This window comes from Microcaecilia unicolor, chromosome 3, assembly GCF_901765095.1.
Source record: "Microcaecilia unicolor chromosome 3, aMicUni1.1, whole genome shotgun sequence".
NCBI lineage: Eukaryota > Metazoa > Chordata > Amphibia > Gymnophiona > Siphonopidae > Microcaecilia > Microcaecilia unicolor.
This window is the reverse complement of record NC_044033.1, coordinates 455,293,205-455,306,133: the sequence shown is the minus strand read 5'-3', so window position 1 is coordinate 455,306,133 and position 12,929 is coordinate 455,293,205. Positions and strand designations below refer to the sequence as shown.

At 39.8% G+C, this 12,929-nt stretch overlaps 1 pseudogene; it reads right to left on the bottom strand.

The window, feature by feature from the left end:
- Positions 1 to 243: 243 nt before the first annotated feature.
- Positions 244 to 762, bottom strand: LOC115465207 (annotated as a pseudogene).
- Positions 763 to 12,929: the final 12,167 nt, after the last annotated feature.

Genomic DNA, 12,929 nt, shown 5'->3' with positions numbered 1-12,929 from the left:
AAATTAACTTCTGCATTATTTTCCACTTTATTGCTTCTATGACTTGGGCAAAGGTGCCCAAGGAACTCATGGGCTTTATGATTCTAAAATTCATGTTGGATTTGCTCGATGTAAGTCAAGTTCCCTAGTGCTCTCAGAAGCTGCTGGATGAACTGAATTCTCTAAAGCTTTGCAGATTGTGTTTTTTCAGAGATGCAAAAGTGTTTTTCCTTAAGTGTGCTGCAGTATATTATTAGGCGGTCATTAAAGTAGTGTACAGTGAAAGAAGCTGCTGTTTCTTAATTGGTTTTCAGTGATTTTAACTGGACCTCCTTCTCCCAATAAACTGTTGTCATTCATTTTTTTGTTGAGTTTTCTCATTATATCCTGTCCATGAGTAAAAAAAAGAATCTTCTTTAAATCTTTTTTCCTAAAATCATTGTTTCTACACCAGAACAGGCATCTTCTTCAAAGTTTCTTATCTAGTTCTTCATATTTTTAAAATACTTTTCATTTGCGATATACTAACATGATTCCCATAGCTACTTGATAATAAGTGGTTTTGATTGTTTAAAAACCTTTTCTGGCTTGCCATATTCCATATCTGAAGTTTGATTTTCTTTCCCTTAATTCTAAAGTTTTGAGTTTGAAGTCAATGCTAATAGTGAAAAGGAAAATGGTATTAAAAACATCCCAGATGTACCTGCACAGCAGGCAGGTATTCCATATCTCACTGTCTTCTATCAGCAAGAGTCTGAAGAGATAATCAAAAGTTGTTGCCATTTTTCTCCTCTCACTATTTTACCCTGATTTGCCAGCATGACCCCTAACAGAAGTATTGTAAGATTACCACTAGGGGTCACAATGCTATTTTGAATCTAGGACACAGAAAAGCAGGAGTGACTGGGCATCATTCCTGCTCCCACTGGGGGGACCATCAGGGGGGTTCTTTTTGCTGGGGGATTGGATACCAGGGAGAGATTATATTTTGAGGGTGCTGTAAGGATAAGTAGCCAGGAAGTTTGATACCAGGGGTATCAAATGCCAAGGGGATACCATGAGAGTTCTTATTGCAGGTGGATGAATGCCAGGAGTGGATGATCAGGGTATGCATGGAGGATCAGCTATTTTAGAAAGTTGTTCCCATGTACATGTGAGGTATGGGAGCATGTATTTTTTTTCCTGGGTGCATCTTTCTAAAATCACTGCTCCCACCAGACTTAGAGAGATATGGACATGCAATCACCATGCCCTTACATGTATATTGCAAAGAGGTGCTGTATTTTTCAGATCTCAATTTCCATCTCCCTTTCTAAATTTAGAATCTATGTCTGTCTGATTCTTCTTGAAAATATATTTCTTTGCTAATACACTTTCTCTTATTCAAAAGTTGTAATTGCATATGTTTAATGCTGATATAAGCATTTTGTGCATCATCATACTGGTTATCAATGCAAGCCACCTATGAATTTTTATCTACTATACCACATTTACCCAATGCACAAATATGCTATTAGTCTTGCGTTCAGACCCATCATTTATGCTCACACATCCCTAGTAATATCACAAAGACTACAGTAATTATTTTTCATGTAAAGAAATAACTTTAAAAAACCCACAAAATAATATATTGTCTTTTTAAAATCCCCAACTGAAGAAGGCAATTAGAGCCATCTCAGAGCTTCCTTTGAAGTGGGATTTGAGAGTCTTGTGCCTACATCCAAAGAGCTTCCTTCCATGCCTCCTCAATCTTATGGGACGGAACAGAAGTGAGGAAAATATGTTAATTGGGACACCCTACAGATAGTACACTTCCCAAATGATATAACTGATTCTGGATGCTCAGATGCCATTATTGAATAGGTTCTCTTCCTGGATCCTCGGGATGCCTAAATGGACACACCTGGTTATAAAATTGTCCCCTAGAGCTTTGACGGGTTTGCTGAATTTTCTGAGTGATCAGGAGAAAAGTGAAATATTGAGAAGACAGTAACAGTTATACATAGTTTGTGATTATGTTACAAAGGATATTTATTTAGATTTAGCTCATAGAGTACCTACTCAGTAGTAGCTCAAGATGAGTTGCATTCATGAGGAGTAGGTATTTCCCTGCCCTCAGAGTTCTTACAATCTGAGGGACATTTTTACAATATGCTCTATGAAGTGAGTTTAGTGCATCCTAACGTGGGACTTCCTGAGTACTAAGTCTGTTTCTACTGCATCATTAAAATAGGGCATTATTAATTGATTGATTTATGACATTTGTAGCCCACATTATCCTGAGCAAGTTCAGGTTCAATGTGACTCACAAACTAATTGACAACAAGTTCAGATTACATTACATTAAATATAGATTCAAAGCTCGTGATAGTACAATGCAATTAATGAGAATAATATAGTAGAATTAACAAGAATGAAAAAGGTTATGGATTATCCAGTGAATTAATTATCTTCAGCATTGTGAGATAAACCTAGCAAGTAAGTTTTTATTAGTTTACAAAATGTAAGAAAGTAATTTGTATGACAATCGTTTGGGAAGGGAATTCTATCTTTTAGTACATTTATAGGTTATGCACTAATATTGTTATTCGTGCATAGCAACTGCAAATAATTAATGTGGGAACACTTAGGGGCCCTTTTACTAAGCAGTATAGGCACCTATACGTGTCCAACATGCACCAAATTGGAGTTACTTCCTGGTTACCATGTGGCCCTTGTGGTAATTTCAATTTTGGCGCATGTCCACTATGCGCATCTGAAAAATATTTTTTCTTTTCTGGCGCACGGCAGCTACAAGCGCCATTTGATGCGCGTAGACCATTACCGTCTGGTTACCACGTGAGATGTTACCACTATGTCAATCGCTTGCGGTAAGATCTCAGACCCAAAATGGACACGTGGAAATGTTCATTTTGCCACACTTCTGTTTTTGGCAAAAAAAGGGCATGTTTTGTAGGTGTGCTAAAAAATAATTCTGCGCACACCCAAAACACACATCTACACTACCGCAGGCCATTTTTCAGCGCACCTTAGCAATAGGACCTCTTAATGCCTCCTATGGCACTAAGGGCTCCCATGTTAGCCCTGCAATAACCAGTGCTGCAAATGTGAACGCATTAGCAGGTTAGCACTTCAGTACTTAAGTGCCCAATCCCCACACAGGCTGTGCCCCCTCCCCAAAAATATTTCAAAAAATTAATAGCACACACTAAGCTCACTTAGGACTTAGTGCACCTTAGTAAAAGGGTCCCTAAGTTTGTAGCTGAGACAATAGAGGCCCAAGATCACAAGGGGTAGCATTAGGGTTTTAATTGGTCATCCCTGTTTGACAGCCTGGTGCTCCAACCACTCGACTCCACTTAATATATGTACAAACTGTAAAGTGATGCTTATAAAATTTAAAAAATGCATGCATGGACAAGAACATGCAATGATAAGAAAGGGTATAAGTATATGCAGTTGTGTATATAGAGAGTGCAGATATTGATGGGGTCTTTTACAAAGGTGCACTAGCGGTTTTAGTATGCACTAATGATTAGCACGTGCCATATAGAAATAGATGGGCATCTCTAACATTTAGCACGTGCTTATTTTTAGCGTGCACTAAAACGCTATTGCACTTGTGTAAAACCTAATACAATCAATGGTCCTAAGTCATGCAGATTATTGCAACAGAATCTATGCGGGATGCAAAGAACAACTCACAAAAAAACTCCAGACCACCCAAAACACAGCAGCCAGACTGATATATAGTAAAACCCGATTCGAAAGTGCCAAACCCCTCTGAGAAAAGCTGCATTGGCTTCCAATCAAAGAACAGATCATCTGCACTCTGGTCCACAAAATTATATATGGTGTAGTCCCAGGATACATGATAGACCTTATAGATCTACCATTAAGAAACAGAATCAGATCATCACGATCATACCTAAACCTACATTACCCAAACTGTAAAGGACTTAAATACAAAACAACTTACGCATCCGGCTTCTCCTACATAAGTGCACAACTATGGAATGGATTCCCAAAAGCTGTGAAAACAATCCATGACCACCTGAACTTCAGGAAATCACTAAAAACCAACCTCTTCAAAAAGGCCTACCCCAACAATCCAATGTAAACCCCTCCACCCAGCAACACAGCATGACCATTGATCGTACTGGACAACATACAATCTTCATTCATTTTGACCCTTCACAGCTACCTCACTCGATCACTATATAACCTCATATTTGTATTATCAACCGACTTGGCGAACACCTTTGATGGTACTATGTAAGCCACAGTGAGCCTGCATATAGGTGGGAAAATGTGGGGTACAAATGTAACAAATATTAATAATAATAATAATAATAAAAGGACCCCTTGGAGCAGCTCCCAAGTTGGTGTAAATTTATATGGCATCTTTATATCTGTGATTTCTGCAGTACGTGAGGGGTTTTATAAAGATGCAAAGGCATTGTGTAAATCACTTTGTACCATAGAAAGACAGTATATCAAATGCATGACCCATACCCATAACCACTCATGTATATTTATAAAGTAAACTCAAAATAGGCACCAACCTGGCCTTATTACCTGAGTGATCCATATAAGCATGAGAAAAAAGTAGGACATTGGCAATGAGAACTCACCAAAAAGGGTAGACATGCAATATAGCCAAGAAAAGACAAAGACAAGCAACAATGCAGAAACTACTCGTGTATCACAGAAAAAGGTGGCACAGAAAGGTAATAAAGCTACAACATACATATATACATGCAGGCTAAACATAAAAGGAGCATGGATTGTTGGATTGATTTGTATTCCTCTGAGGTAGCCTGCTAAGCGAAACAGGGGACTTTGTAGGGATTATAGGAGGACACGATGTCTAAAGCTGCTTGGAGTGTTGCATTGGAAATATTGATTTCTGGGCACTTTTCTAACAGTTCAGAGTAGTATGATTTGTTATACGGTGCTAAAAGTGTCATGATATGTTTTCATTGTGTGTGTTTGAGTTTTTGTGGAGTTTTTTGATCACTGATGGTTCTATTATAATTTTCACTGAGGTCTTTTTCTTCACATTTTTCTTCTTAGATTTCTGTTCCATACATCATCTGTGTATTGGAGATAGGTTTTCAAAATAGTAGTGTGATTTTCCCAATTTCTTCACTTATTTATTCTATTGTCATTGTTTGATTTCAATATTGACTGGGTGAATGTCATGATAGTCATAAAAACATAAGAATTGACTTACTGGGTCAGACCAAGGGTCCATCTAACCCAGTATCCTGTTTGCAAAAGTGGCCAATCCACGTCAGAAGTACTTGGTAGTAACTTCAGGGATAAGTTATGGCTTTCCCCAGGTCTAAATAACTGTTTATGGACTGTAGTCCAGGAATGTTCAACCTCCCAAAATATATGCATCTGCATTTAACATTCCTAGACGTGGCTGCACAATAAGGATGATGTCCTCAGTGAACATTAAGGAGCATTCAGAATTTATAAGCATGACTTAGGTGCCCTTTTACTAAGGCGTGGTAGGCCTAACACAGTAGTTTGGGCAGCTATGCATGCTACTCCTGTGGTAAAAAATATTTTTTACTTTTTGCTGCAGGAGGCTTGTTTGGGTGCGGAGAATAGGTGTGCCTGCACTAATCGGGTAGCATGGACACATTACTGTGCACCATTCAATTAGTGCAGGAGTACTATGGGAGCCCTTACCGCCACCTAAATTGGTGGCGGTAATGGCTCCCAGTGGTAATGGCCATGAGCTAATGGAGAAGTTAGCTTACGGCCATTTTAAAAAAAGCCGACCGCAGCCATTTTTCAGCCACGCTAGAAAATGGCCCAAGTGCAAGGCAAAGCCACATGCTAATTGCAGCGCCTGTCATTTTCTAGCGTGCCTTAGTAAAACGACCTGTTAAATTTTCCACAGTTATACATGTAAATGATATATTACAATGTGTATTAATCTTTTTGTGGCTATGAGCACATGATTTGTTCAAATAAAATTGTATGACTTGCTGGAGGTGCAGAATAATGATGCACCTATGGAGAGCCCCCCAAGTCAAGATTCCAAAATTCCTGTAGGAAATTAATCATGGCTTCATGAAGCAACTGATTCAGGACCTGACAAGGAGAGCTATTTTAGACCTAGTCCTTAGTGGAATGAAGGATTTGGTGTGAGAAGAAACAGTATTGGGGCCATTTGGCAATTGTTATCAATAATATGAACATATTTGAATTTGAAGGGAGGACACCAACGACGTTTCAAAAGATAAAATGAGGAAAATGGTAAGAAAACTGAAAGTCACAGCTGTAAAAGATAAGAGCGTAAATCAGATGTGGATGTTGTTCAAAAATGCCATCTTGAAAGCCCAGACCAGTTGTTTTTCATATAGAGGGGCATAATCAAACATGGACACCCATCTCCATGGGCGACTATCTCCGAGGACGGGTCCGCGAAAGGACGGGACAGTCCGTATTTTTGAAAAAGATGAGGTTCCATCTTTTGTTTCGATAATGCGGTTGGTGCCGGGCAAATGCATTGGATTTGGGTGGATTTGAGATGGGCGGTATCGGTTTTCAGCAATAATGGAAACTGAAGCCGCCCAGCTCAAAAACAAACAACTCCAAGGCATTTGGTTGTGGGAGGGGCCAGGATTTGTAGTGCACTGGTCCCCCTCACATGCCAGGACACCAACCGGGCACCCTAGGGGGCACTTGTAAAAAGTAAAAAAAAATTTAAATACCTCCCAAGTCCATAGCTCCCTTACCTTGGGTGCTGAGCCCCCCAAATCCTCCCCAAAAAAACCCACTGCCCACAACTCTACGCCATTACCATAGCACATATGGGTGAAGGGGGCACCTAGATGTGGGTACAGTGGGTTTTGGGGGCGGTTTGGAGGGCTCCCATTTACCAGCACAAGTGTAACAGGTAGGGGGGGGGATGAGCCTGGGTCCACCTGCCTGAAGTCCACTGCACCCACTAACAACTGCTCCAGGGACCTGCATACTGCTGGGATGGAGCTGGGTATGACATTTGATGCTGGCATACAGACTGGCAAAAAAAAGTTTTTAAAGTTCTTTTTTTTGATGGGAGGGGGTTAGTGACCAGTGGGGGAGTCAAGGGAGGTCATCCCCGATTCCCTCCAGTGGTCATCTGGGCAGTTGGGGCACTTTTTGGGAACTTGTTTGTGAAAAAAGGGTCCAAAAAAGTGGCCCAAATTCTCACTACTGCCGCCCTTCTTTTTTTGATTATCGGCCGAGGGCGCCCATCTCTCCTCGGCCAATAAACACGCCCCAGTCCCGCCTTCACCACACCTCCAACACGCCCCCATCAACTTTGTTCATTTCTGTGACAGAATGCAGTTGGAGGCGCCCAAAATCGGCTTTCAATTATACCGATTTGGGCGCCCATGAGAGAAGGGCGCCCAGCTCCCGATTTGGGTCAAAATATGTGCGTCTTTCTCTTTCGAAAATAAGCTGGATAGTAGAGGAGGTGGAAGGAAGGTAAAAAGATTGCCAGTATGGTTAAAATGTGAGAAGAAAAAGGTTATTATATCCAAAAATACATATTTCACAAAATATGAAAAAAAAATCAAAAATAAGAAAACAGGAAACAGTTTAAACACTCGAAAATTAGATGCCAGCCATTGATAAGAAAGGCAAAAAGAAAAATAATACTGGTGGTTGGGCAGCAATAGGCGATTTAAGTAGGTCAGAGCCTTTCTAGCCTGCTTAAATCACTCTTAATGTAGTATATAGAATGCTATAAGCTATGTGCCATTAGACACATTTAGGCACTCCAATTTATGCCTGCCATTGACATGGTATAAGATAGTGAGCTTAAATATGGGCGAGCCAATGCTGAGATTCACTAGCATTCTATAATGGAATCTTGGCAACAAGCTGCCATTATAGAATTGGTGTTATATGTATGACATTGGGGCACCAATTTATACAATTGCTCTGAAAGCCGTTAGTAATGAGCATGGACGTATGTTATCTGCCTAATACAGTGTCATGAGAAAATAGAATTGTGTCTTGAAACTCTATAGCCCCACATGGATTAGAAGTCTACAACAAGAATTTTCTTTCCATAAGTTTAGAGTGTCCCTTTCTGTCTTTGCTTGTTAAGCTGTAAATTAAATATTCCAGGTAAACCAAGAACTGAATTAGTGTTCCTATGGTATAATCTGATTAAAACCAAAAATGTTACAGTGAAGGCAAATATCTGTCACAATCAAGCTGATGTCAGATCTGAGGGATAAAATGACTGAGAAATTGCCCACTTTATAGTATAGCGTGTATGAAAATGAATTAGCTATTTTCCTTTTCAGCTTAGTACAGTTAAGTGGTATTTAATTATTAATGCTTTATAACTGGAGAGTAAGCACCTGCTGTTTGTATGGTTATATTATAAAGAGTGTGTTCCAGGCAGAACGTCATGCTCTTTGTACTGGGTTGCCAGGTAAATATACAGTACTATAATTTCATATTGTATGATCACAAAATACCTCTTTTTGGAAAAGTCTGTACTTAAAAAAAGTAGGTGCAATTACATACAGAAACATATAGCAAATAAAATAAATATCACTGTCTGCCCTGTGTAATTTGTACACTTGCAGATGTGTGTAGTTTATCTTTGGTTTTTTTTTTTGTTTGTTTTTTTAATAATTGTGTCTTCTTTTGCAGAAAAAGTCCTGGATTGCTTTAAAATTACATGCACTGTATAAATAATTTTGATTCATTTTTTAGACACATTTTGGTTTGTATTAGTCATTGTTGTGCTGCAGGAATGATGGTATTCTATAGTTTACTGTTTCTATTTTTATGTGGATTTAACTGGTTCCTATATAAGACCACTGCAGCTTGTTCAAAAATCATATGCCTACCTTCTGACCTCTATATGAACATATTACCCTGAGTCTGCAAGAACTGCATTGTCTCTTTGCTTTTATTGGACTAAATTTTTTTTATTGCATTTGCATTTTAACTTCAAGTATGACTATTTGTCATAATAAATTCTAACATGATCCTTTACTCATCTATAGTCCACTATATTGGGAGGTAGTACACAATACGTAAGGAAATAGAAATTAACATGTCTACCATACAAATTTACATGTCTGAGAAGAGAGCCCAGTAATACTAATACTTATTACGGAGTAGTAGTGATTACAGTCCTTGGTTGTGGCATTGGTGAGTCAGCTATCCTAGTTTCCTTGAAAGGGTTTAACTGTTTTGAATCATGATGCACATTTTTCCAATCCCTGCTTCCAAAACATTTTCTTTCCCCCAATTGCCTCCCTTTTCTCAAATGTCCAAACCTTACCAACCCTTAATGCATTTACATTGCATTAATTATTTCAATATCACTCCCAAAAAGCCTCAAATTTCCTACAATATCACTTTACAAAGTAACCCCTCCCCCCTCATTATACTGGCTCTCAGCTGCTTAGCCAATGTTATACCCTCCACTTTAATGTATAGTTTTTTGTTTTTTTTTTACATGTACAACCTTTCAGAATACAGTAAGTTATTCATGCCCTTGTTGCATTTGGTCACAACAGTTACCCACCAGATCTATGGTTGACATAACTGCTGTAGCATAAATAAAAGGTTTACCCATACTGGGTTATGTTAGCATTCTATAATGAAGTATGGCCACTCAGATGCCATAACAGAATAGACTCTCAATGCACAACATCAGAACATGTATTTACAGAATTGCCCCTTGAGTCCTGTGTAATCCTTTTATGCTTCCTTAAATACTGTTTCTGTTCAGAAAGCATAGGAGAAGTTGTGAGAATCTCATGTGACCAAGAAATGAAGATAAAGTCAGAATGATAGTGGGGTCCTTCCCACGAGAGAAAACTTTGTGGAACATAAAGCGTTCAAACTAGTGAAAACATATTTTCTGATTTTGCTTTTTTTGGGGAACCACAGCATGTATGCATTGTATTGAAGAACATAAAAACGTGTTTCAGTGATCATTTCATGTGTATACAGTTCTGAACGTTAATCTTTGGCTCAGAGTGATTAAACAAGTGGATGCTATTATACCGTTTACAAAGATTTATTCAAATACCATTTACAATGATTTATTCAAATACCAGTTGCCAAGAAGTAGGATACATTAAAACCACAAACTTATGAACTATTTGAAAGAATTATAGTATGCTAATTAAAACACTGTAGCTTTGAAAAATACCCTGTGTCTGCCATTACCTTTTATTAAAGTTCTGCCAAGAAGATTTACATGCTTCTTAATAAGAATGAGCGGGCCAGTCCAAATTGCATTAAGGGGTCTATGTAGTAAGGTATACTAATGTTTTGTATATTAATCATACAAGTTGAGTGCTAGTTACAAAAAAGTTTCAAGGTTCAATTTATTTGATATTATGCACATTTTTCCAAAGAAGTCTAAGCAGTTTACAATCTCTAAAATAATTCAGGGAGGGAAAACAACAAACTAAAAACAACACAAAACACAAAGATAGGAAAAGGAAAGGTTAAAATATTAAAATAAAGGGTAGTAAGGGAGGAAAAATAAAATTAGGAAACTTAGGACAATCACAGCCTCTTATTGGAGGCTGAGATGTCAGGTGGAAAAGCCAGCACCCACATAACTTCTGGGTCCACTGAAGACCCAAATATTCAGTGTCAGGGCTCAGACATGATCCAGCATTGAATATCCGCAGATCTCAGCAGCTTGACTGATGCAGGCTGAATATTATCTCTTTTGAGGGCCCTTTTACTTAACTGTGGGTTTTTTTTATTAAGTGGCAGTAAGTCCAATGCTGGCTTACTGCTCACTAAACTGGAAATACCGCCAGGCTACTGCAGCAGCCCAGCAGTAGGTCCCATCCCCAGCGCATAACATTGCCAGAACTACAAAAATATTTTTATTTTTGTAGCACTGGTGTTTACCCGGCGGTAATCGGGCAGCACCATGTGCTGCCCAGTTACTGCTGGATTAGCGTGGGATCCCTTACCACCACCTCAATTGATGGCGGTAAGTGCTCCCCCAAAATGGCCGCATGGCAAGTGCTTCACTTGCCACGCGGCCATTTCTTTAAAAAAAGAAATGGCCACTGCGGTAAAAGGGGTCCTCAGAGCATGTCAAAAGCACATGCTGATGCCAGTGCAGGCCTCCTTTTGCCACAGCTTAGTAGAAGGACCCCTGTGTTAGGCTAGCAAGAAATATAGTGTGCGGTAAAAGCTAACACAGAGATGCAATGAGTTCCAGAGCTTAATTATTTGTTGAGTGAAAGCATATTTTCTTCTATTTGTCTTAAAAGTATTATTATTATTATTATTATTAAACATTTAGATCTTTTCATGATTTTCAAAGAGTATCACTTGTTGGATACACTATACTACCGATGGCTTTCAAGTACAACACGCTTTACAGTATACTGAATTCCAACTCTCTGATTATGAGGACACCTGCCAGATCATTTTCGAAAGTGATTGCCGGCCATCTTCCGACACAAATTGGGAGATGGCCGGCGATCTCCTGAACCCAGCGAAATTGGTATAATCGAAAGCCGATTTTGGCCGGGTTCAACTGCTTTCCGTCGCGGAACCGGCGAAGCATCAAGGGGGCGTATCGGTAGGGTAGTGAAGGCTGGACGGGGCGGGACGGGGTGTGCTCATAAGATGGCCGGCTTCGCCTGATAATGGAAACAAAAGCCAGGCTTGACGAGCATTTCGCTGGCTTTACTTGGTCCCTTTTTTTCATGACCAAGCTTCAAAAAGGGGCCCCAACTGACCAAATGAGCACCGGAGGAAATTGGGGATCACCTCCCCTTACTCCCCAGTGGTTACCAACCCCCTCCCACCCAAAAAAAAACTTTTTTGCAAGCCTCAATGCCAGCCTCAAATGTCATACCCAGCTCCCTGATAGCAGTATGCAAGTCCCTGGAGCAGTTTTTAGTGGGTGCAATGCACTTCAGACAGGTGGACCCAGGCCTACCCCCCCCCCCACCTGTTCCACTTGTGGTGGTAAATGGGAGCCCTCCAAAACCCACCCGAAACCCACTGTACCCACATTGGGAGCTATTTTTATTTTTATTTGTTTATTTTTAGAAGTGCCTCCTAGGGTGCCCGGTTGGTGTCCTGGCATGTGAAGGGGGCCAGTGCACTACAAATGCTGGATCCTCCCACGACCAAATGTCTTGGATTTCGCCGGGTTTGAGATCGCCGGCATTATTTTCCATTATGGCCGAAAACCGAGGCCGGTCATCTCAACCCCGGCGAACTCTGACATTTGGCCGGGCCCAACCGTATTAGCGAAGAAAAAGATGGCCGAACATCTTTTTCGAAAATACGGTTGGCTCTGCCCACTTGTGGTGCCGGCTCTGGAGATGGCCAGCCAGCTATTTGGCCAGAGCCTTTCGATTATGCCCCTCCTGGTCTCTGCTTTGGATTGTGGAGTGGTTGGGCACATTGTCATAAGATGGATTCAATTTTTTTATAAAGTGTTACAAGGGTGGAGGAAGTCTACAACTAAAACTATTGAACAGTGCTTGGAGTGGGAGTTGTTTGATGTGCCAAAGTGGCAGAAAATTTGGCTCTTCATTGAAATTGAATCTTTGTCTGCAACAGTCTGGGTTCAAATATTAGTAATCGCTGCTGGTCCTGTCAAAAGGTAGCTGGACTTATGAATCTGTTCTTTATTCTTGGTTTATTTATTTATTTATTTATTGAGATTTATTAACCGCTTTTATGAAGAGATTCACCCAAAGCGGTGTACAGCAGGTAAAGTTTAACATAAAATTTACAATTTTGTTAACAGCATAACAATAGTAAAAATGGCCAAATATATACATAAATATGATGAATGAGGTAAACTTGACAACAGCAAATTAAAACCTACTACTACTACTTAACATTTCTAAAGCGCTACTAGGGTTAAGCAGCGCTGTACAATTTAACATAGAGGGACGGTCCCTGCTCAA